The sequence below is a fragment of the Fukomys damarensis genome, unplaced genomic scaffold (genome assembly GCF_012274545.1).
Source record: "Fukomys damarensis isolate Sample0158 unplaced genomic scaffold, DMR_v1.0_HiC HiC_scaffold_13, whole genome shotgun sequence".
Lineage (NCBI taxonomy): Eukaryota > Metazoa > Chordata > Mammalia > Rodentia > Bathyergidae > Fukomys > Fukomys damarensis.
In genome coordinates this window covers 14,217,654-14,226,411 of record NW_022900925.1, presented here as the reverse complement: position 1 = coordinate 14,226,411, position 8,758 = coordinate 14,217,654, and positions in this window count along the sequence as shown.

Below are 8,758 nucleotides of genomic sequence, written 5' to 3'. Positions count from 1 at the left end.
GGACGGAGTCACCGGCCCACGTGGTGCGCGCTGTAGCCTTTGACCCCACCGCGGCTCCCTTGCCCCGCCCTCGCGCCCGGCCCTGCCCACGGAGGCCCGCGAGGGACAAAACTTTCTGCTCCTCACTGCCAGTCCACTGATGCGGTGACATTCCGAACGCCTTAAAGGCAACGTACCAGGCCTGACTGGAGGGAAAGAGGCTTCGTCCCCTTCTATGGGCAGGGTTTAGGGGAGACCTTCCTACTATTTGCTGCCCCTTGGGCGGGCTCCGTGACCTTGGGTGGAGACTCCTCTAGGACTACTGTTGCTAACCTTCCCCTCCCCAGTGGCCCTCTGCTTCCTATTTCAACTGTGCCAAAAGACCGCGAGGTCTCTAATCTACGATGTTGGAGTGACACTCTGCGCCTTCTTCTTTAAGGGTGCCCTTTGCCATCGAAAGGGTGGAACTGGGGTGCGTCTGGATTATTGAGGAGGAGGTGCAGGGCAACTTTAAGCGTGGTACCAGAGGTGGTGGTGAAAGTAGCTAATGGAGATGAAGTCACCAAACTTTTTTCCTCGCCACCACTGGCTTCTTCCTACCGATGTCCTCACACCCCCACAAGAAGTTCTCACTTCTAGGCTGGTATCCTCATTTTACAGTACAGGAAGCTGAGGCCAAGGTCTCTCAGCAATATTAGAGCTGGGTCAGTCTAAATCCAGTCTGGACACTACAATAGGTGAGGCGTGTGTGTGTGTGTGTGTGCGCGCGTTGCTGGGGATTGAACCCAGCACCTTGGGCATGCTAAATGCTTCTCTACCGAGGAACTATACCCAGAGGTGATTGAACCAGTGAGTGAAGGTGTCCAGGCAGAGTGGTGTGAATCTTTCCTGCACAGGCCCAGAAGCCCTAATTAAGTCCCCAGGCATATTCTTAACATCTGCCCGGATCTATGGGGAATCTGAAGTTGCAGGGATGGGGAGGGGGGAAGCTAACCAGGTCCTTGTAAATTGCAAACCAAAAGTAGACTTTGGGCCAGGTGAAGTAGCTCAGTGATAGAGTGCTTGCCTAGTATGGGTGAGGCTCTGGATTCAATCTTTAAAAAAAAAAAAAAAGTAGACTTTGCCCGAGAGAATGCAGGTGGTGAAAAGAGAAACAGTGAAAGGAGGAAGCCTTTAAACTGGAGAAAGGGAGCTGTAAAGTGATAAGATTCAAGTCTCAAATGATCTTTGTGGTTGCCCTGTGAGGGAGGAGGGAGACTAAGATATACTAGCGGGGAGATGAGTTAAGACTACTGCACAAGAAGGCTGAGGCGATACAAGAACCTAATGCTGTACTGGGTTGGAAATCTGTACTGTACCTGGCAACACCTACACTTGTCTCTTTTTGTAAACCTGAGCAAATTACTTGACTGTCACCCTAGTGACTCTCAACTGCTTTTTTTCTTTTTTCTTTTTCTTCCAGTGCTGGGGATTAAACCCAGAGCTTTATGCATACTGCCAGGCAAGTGCTGTGCTAGTGAGCTATACCCCTCAGCCCAAAGGTGTGTTCTTTGTCTTCTTTCTTTCTTTTTTGAGACAAGGTTTCACTATGTAGTTCAGGCTGGCCTTGAACTAGCAATCCTCCTGCCTGAGCCTTCCAAATGCTGGGATTACAGGTGTGTACCACCATGCCTGCCCAGAGGTGCTTCCTTTATTAGATAAAAACACCCATTTATTATCTGGGCTTGGTGGTGCATCTCTGTAATCCCAGCATTTTGGGAAGCTGAGGCAGAACAATCTCAAATTTGAGCCCAGACTGTCTATAAAAAAAACAAAACAAAACACTTTTTTTTTTTTTTTTTTTTTTAAACAGCGTCTCACTATGTGGTTGAGACTGACCTGGAACTCACTATGTAGCCCAGGCTGGTCTCGAACTCACAGCGATTCTCCTGCCTCAGCCTCCTGAGAACTAGGGATTACAGGCATGTGCCACTATGCCTGGCCTCAAAATTTTTTAAAAAAATGAAAAAGTAAGCTGGGCATGGTGGTGAATGCCTGTAAAAAACCAATAAATAAATAAATATGAAAAAGTAGTTCAGTCCTGGGTTCAAGCCCTACTACCCCCCCCAACTTAATTTGTATCCATGAAACTCCAGGAAGTTAGATAATTGTACTTAGTCCGGTTTAGGTGAATTCAAAAGCCCCTTCTATGTTGCTAATGCTATTCATAACATGAGGAAGCATAACTTAGTTTTGGGGTAGTGGAAGGGAGGCAGCAAGGCTAAGGATGAGGAAATAGAGATACACAAAGGGAATCATCCTCTGATCACAATACCTTAGAGTCTGGAGTCTGATCTCTGATCTCATATGAAGCAGTTTTTTCTTGTTGAGAAAAAGTCTTACTATGTAGTCCAGGCTGGCACTGAACTCACAATCCTCCTGCCTCAGCCTCCTATGTACTGGAATTACATTATATAGTATCTGGATCTTTTCTTTTTCTCTTTTGAGTTGCTACAGATCTAATCCAGGGAATGAATGCACTAGGCAAGTATCTACCATTGAGCTATCTCAGTCCCCATTGGAGATTTAACAGCAGCTACAAATATTTTCCTCAACTATTTCCACCATTGCCTATGGTTTAGGTGGCCATGTAATTTATCTTCCAAACTGTTACCAGGGATGGAAGGTAGGGCCTTTGCTTTGAGCAACATCCCCAGCCATCCATTGATTGATTGACTGATTGATTGAAAGGGCTTTGTTAATTTGCTAAATTCCCCAGGCTTTGCTCAAACTTGTGATTCTCTTGCTTCGATCTCCTAAGTGCTGGGGTATAGACATGCCACTGCACTTGGCTACACTTTTTTTTTTGAGACAGAGTCTCACTATGTACTTGAGACTGACCTGGAACTCACTATGTAGCCCAGGCTAGTTTTGAACTGACCTGTGATCCTCCTGCCTCAGCCTCCCCTGAGTGCTGGGATTACAGGTGTGCACCACCACGCCTGGCTTTTTTTGCTTTTTGAAACAGGGTCTCACTATGTAATTCAGCCTGGTCTCAAATTTACTATGTAATCCAGGCTGGCCTTGAACTCATGGCAATCCTGCCTCAGCCTCCCAAGTGCTGGGATTATAGGTGTGCATCACCACATCCAGCCTTCCGCTACACTTTTGAGAACAAAAGTTGTTACTGTTAATAATGAAAGCTGAGCATGGTGATAGAGTGATGCACACCTGTAATCCCAGAACTAGCCCAGCCAAGGCAATTTAGCTAACTGTCTTTAACAAGCTGGGAATGTAGCTCAGAACCCCTGGTACAAGATGATGATGATGATGATGATGATGATGATGATGATGATGCAAGAGGCATAAACTGAAACTGGCTTGGCCAAACTGGGAAGTCTGGTTCTCCGGTGAGGCATCCAGCTGCTAAACCAAGGGGCTTCTTGGAGGCAAGGACCAAACCTTATTGTGTTTTGTTTCGTTTTTCCGTTTCTGGGGATGAAACTCAGGACCTTGCATTTGTAAGGCAGGTATGGAGCCCCTGAGCTAAGGCCCTGGCCCCTGGACCATACCTTAGTGATTGGGTACCCCAGCATCTTCCCAGAGCCTGATGCCGGCCAGGTGGTCAATGGAATGTGTTGGCTGAGTGGCTGATCCAGGTGTAGGGAAGGCCAAGCTGTCTTCTTACTGGCTCCTGGAGTGCCGAGGGGGAGCTTTGCCGGCAGCCCAGAGGGCCACCTTTGTTTCTGTTGTCTATAATATCTGGGCTTTAGGTGCAGATATTCCCTCTGTGTACTGTAGCTTTGACCTTTGTATCCAGAGCTTCAGGTAATTTTCATAATACCTGGCCGAGACCCACCAGCTTGAGCCCATGTAGGTGCCTGACATAGGTGCCTCTCCCTGTGCTCTTCATGTATAGCACCTGCAGTGCCATGGGTCTGGAAACTGACTAGTCCCCGGAGCCTTGAACTTTACCTCCTTCTTCAATGGACCCCTTCCCCTGTCCCTCACTGTTGTCCCTCAGCCCCGTCCTCAGGGCTGCCTAGGTGGCACTCCTGAGCACCTCCATTTCCTCATCTTTGAGGCCCCTGCATAAAGAAGCTAGGTGAGGATGAGGGAAGTTTACCTAGGCTGAGACCTAGACATAATTAGCCTGCTTGGAGCCTCTCACTTCCCTAATTATTCTTACCATGAATGCACCTATTACTCAGTGGGCCATGCCCACTTCCCTCTTCTCTTTGGAGTCCATGGGTTGGGCCATGAGGGAGCCAGAGCCCAAAGCCCCAGGACCACAAGAGGAAGTCCCCCACCTCTCTGGCATAACCTGGGAACCCACGCGGAAGAAATGTGGCACCTTCCTCAATCCCAAATCTGTATGGGCAGAACAGCCAAGAAGAAGGGAATGACAGCAATGAGATGCCCTAGGCCTCTGTTTCTCCATCTGTAAAATGAAGGGATTGCACAGATGATCTCCAAGAGTTAATCAGCACTGACATTTCACATCCCCACCTCCACCTCTGGCTCTGGGCTAGACATTGTCTCTCCTGGTTCAGGTTTTTCTGTAATGGTTTATATCCTGGCAGCCCCCCCGCCACCAGGGATCAAACTCAGGATCTTGCACTTGTGAGGCAGGCATGGTGCCACCAAGCTAAATCCCAGGCCCTAGCAGCATTATCTCTTGTGGAAAGTGATCTGCTAGAACCCCAAACTGATATTTTGCTCTTTTAGCCATCAAGTGATCATCCTTGTCGATAGGCCTATTTTGTTCACTGGTGTAATTTAGCACCTAGCATAGAGGGTTCAATGGTTGGTTCCAGAAAAATCCCTTTATTGATTGTCATTCATTCATTCAGACTGAGTCCTGTGCTGATCTTCCACCCAGTCAACATGACCTACCTTACCTGGGTCCCACATATGGCATCAGCACTCAGCATTCAAAGTGCAGACTGAGATGGGCAGAAGGTGGTTCCTCAAAAGGAAGACAGGTCCTCTTCTCGGAAGAGTTGCATACAAAACCAGTACATGTCCCCTGCATTCGTAGGACATAGAGCAACTCTTTTCTCCCAGAGTTATCTACAATATAGACCCACATTAAAAACATTCTCATTTGAATTTTTATGGGTGCTGGGTGTGCTGGGTACCTAAAGCTGCAGTCCCAAGATAACTCTCGCTAGTAGAGGATAAGAAAGGGCTCATTATGAGCATGCTGGGCTTCTTGCAGCTAAAAATCAGACAGGGGCACAGAACCAACATGGTCAAAGGTGCCAGAACCTCAGGACTCCTTCTAGGCCAGAGTAGTGGATAATTTCTAGCCTAGGGTCCTTCCAATCTAGTACTCTCCAGCCTTGTCAGGAGACTGAGCTAGCTTTTGTTTGTTCATTTGGTTTTGCTTTTTGGTTTTTTTTTTGGTACCGGGGATCGAACTCAAGTTCTTCAGCTTGCAAGGCAGGTGGCAGAACCACTGAGCTAAATCCCTGGCTCACTGTTTGTTCATTTGGATTAGGATTGCATGGAATAGGAACAGGGGCAGGTAGAGGACCAGGACACCCAAGGGAGAACCTTATGCCTGCCATGGTGATGGAGAGCCTGTAACCCCAGCACTTTGGGAGGCTGAGGCAGGAGGATTGTAAGTTTCAGCCCAGCCTGCACAATTATAAGAACCTCCCTCTCTCAAAATTAAAAAAATAAAAGGGCTGGAGACATAGCTTGCTTTGAAGGTCTTTGGTTCAATTGAGTGGGTGGGGGAGAAGAGGAGAGAGAGAAAAACGAATGAACCTTATTCTTTATCTCCTCTATCTGGGAGACCATAGGCTGGCTCCCAGACCTTTCTTACCTCCTCCACATCCTCTCCCCCTCCATGTGGGAACAGATGTGTGGAAGCAGTGCCCATAGGAAAATTGACTTGCATGTTTTTCAAATATTTTATTAAGAATAAGGCATATGACAGTCACCCCTAAAGCACAGGGCTCTATTTCTGAGGGTGAGTGAATCCACCCTGAAAAAGCATTGGGTTAAAAAGCGCAGCCAAGAGAATTTGGAGCAGGAGCCCTCTGCCCTGCATGCTACCCCATCTGAGGCTGGCACATCAGTGAGAGGGCACTCAGGTCCCTGGGCTCCTACAGTTAGAAGCTATCACTCCTCATCCTCTGGCCTCCTTCCTCACCACCAAGGAGGCCTCTTATCTTACTGCTTGTGTGCAGGAAAGGCTACCTCGTTTTGGCCCTGGTCTGGTCCCCCAAAGTGCAGGCAACGATGGAAGGGATACAGGTGCGGGGGCTGGAGCTTCCCAGTGCAAATAGCTGGCTTCCAGAATGTGCAGGGGGCCCCCTCCACAGCTCTCCCTCCTGGGTCTGTCCACACTTGGAGCGTGGCAGGGACCCCGCTGAAGGACTCTGCATACCGTCGGCACTCTCTTCCACAGTGGGAATGTGTGCAGTGGAGAAAAGTAGAGAAGAAACACTTTCCCTTCTGTTACCTGGACCTTCCAGGGACTGGGCTGGGAGGCTTCCATTGGCTAGGGGACTCCTCCACGCCTGACTTTGGAATGCTTGGGGCAGAAGCTGAGGGCAAGACCTCTCCCAGGCCTCAGGCTGAGGTTCTGCCTGTAGGTAGATGGAAGGACTCTAATCCAGTACTTCCAGGAGGTGGGTGGAAGGGAATTTCACTAAAATTGGAACCCTGTATCGGTCTTGGTCTCCCCGTCATACCCCATGCCAGGGAATGGTTCCCTTACTTCCTTTTCCAGCCACCCCCAGCTCTCAGAACCTTTCATCTGGGGGAACTCCAAGCACCCCATAAACAAGTTTCATTATCTCTGGCTGGTGGAAGAGGGATAGGATTTGGATGCGGGTCCCTTGGGGAGAGGCAGGCTGGCCACTGTGGGATCCCTGGGGCTGGAGTTGGGGGAGCCTCCCCCAGCTGGACACCCTGGGTACTTAAGAGGGAAGGAGGAAAGAAGGCTATTGCTATAGAGCTTTGAGGGAGGCCAGGTGGGCAGAGCTATGGCTTTTAGTGGGTGGGAAGGTGGGCGGATAAAGGACTTCACCATCTCTGCAGAAGAAATCAAAACAAAATCACCCTGTTCACCCCAAAAGTGTGGTTGTGGAAGATGAAAGTCTGTGTGGGCTTCTTCAACAAGAGTCCTTTCCCCTTCTTCCCACAGTCCAACAAGAAAGGGGAGCCAGACCCCAACACAGCAGGTTCTGATAGGGAAGGTGGCAGCACAGAGCAGTCACACACCCGAGGGGAGACTGATGGCAGGGCCAGCACGGGGACTGGTGGGCCAGACAGAGCAAGGGTCCCCAGCTCCAACTGTAATACCTGATCCCAGAAGCAGGCCAGCCAGCCAGTTATTGCTTGGTGGCCTTAAGTGGTCCTGTTTGGGGTCAGTGGGAGGGGGCTGCACGTCTGCCTAGCCTGGAAGTGTGCTGTTTTCTGCTTTTTACTGAACTGCTGCTCCCTCTAATGTAGCATGAAAGAGGACATTGACCAGGGATTTCCTCTCTGGAAGGCATGACAAGAAGAGTTTTAGCTCTAGAGACTGACTCTGTTCACCTTCCAGACTCCTGGTGACACAATGGAATGTGCAGCCTCTGCCAGTTAGGAGCTGCCAGGGACTAGATGTCCGAGTGAGGGAAAGGTGTCCTCCATGGGCACCCCCTGGAAGACCTCACAGGCACTTAGGACTTGATGAAGGCCCCACTCAGGAGGGGTGGCATGGGGTCTCGGGGGACTGTTTCTAGGTTAGGCTTGGGGTAGGGCCGATGAGCTAGATTGAAGCTATACTTTCTGCCTTTGGTAGTGAGGAGAGCTGGGGGAAAGGGGAGCTTGCATGTGTGTGTGTGGCTGTGGCGGGTGGTGGTTTGCTTTCCATTTCACTGCTCCCCAATGGAGACAGGGAGCCTCAGAAGCACAGGCCACTACCAGGTTTGGACGGGCTTAGAGGCATTCCTGGAGGGGGCCAGGCTGGGGACTCACCTGTCTCCTGCTTTTTTCACCATCCTTCAGCAAACCCAAACTTCTACCAACAGCCACCACTTCCAAGAAGATAGGCACTCCTTTCAGCCTCTGGGTGCAGCCAGCTGCTTAGGAAGCTGGGCAAGATTAGCACCAGTAACCAGAGGAGACAGACTCCCGCAGGAGCCTCCAGGAGGGGAAAGGCAGTCCCTGCCCTTCCACAGGCCTCCATCCCACCTCACTGCCCCAGGACAGCTCCTGTCCTCCCAATACCTGTGTGGCAGACCCGGGTTCTAGACCAGGTCAGGTCCTGCCACGAAACCATTCCATAACCCTAAGGGTCTAACGTGTGCTGCCTTCCAGAAATTCAACTTCCATCAAGCTGCATTTGCCCCACTAGGGACTCTGGGAGGGTGCGACCTCTAAAGTGTTCCGTGCTCACCTGCAAGGACTTTGATGGGGGTGAGGGTGGGAAACAGCATTTCCGGAGTAAAGCACCAGCCCGAGCGAGCCGGCCTCTCTGGGAGGAAGAAGGCTGGGCAGGACTGGAGGGAAGGCAGGGAAGCTGGAAGCCTAGGGGTGCCAGGTGCACTCTGCATTCCTTCCTGTAGGCCAGCCTCTCCTCCCTCCTAAAGGATTGTCAGCTTTCCGGGTCAGAGCTCCCCGCTGCCACCCCCTACCCAGTGGCCAGGTGGGGACCAGATCTGGACCGGTTCTGCGAGTCCTTCACAAAAAAGGTGCAACCGCTCAGCCTTCTCAGAGGAGCAGGTGCCTCATGGGAGGGGAGAGCTCGAAGCTTCGGAAACGTTGGGAAATACAAAAGGCGGGGGCAGCTGGAGGGGCC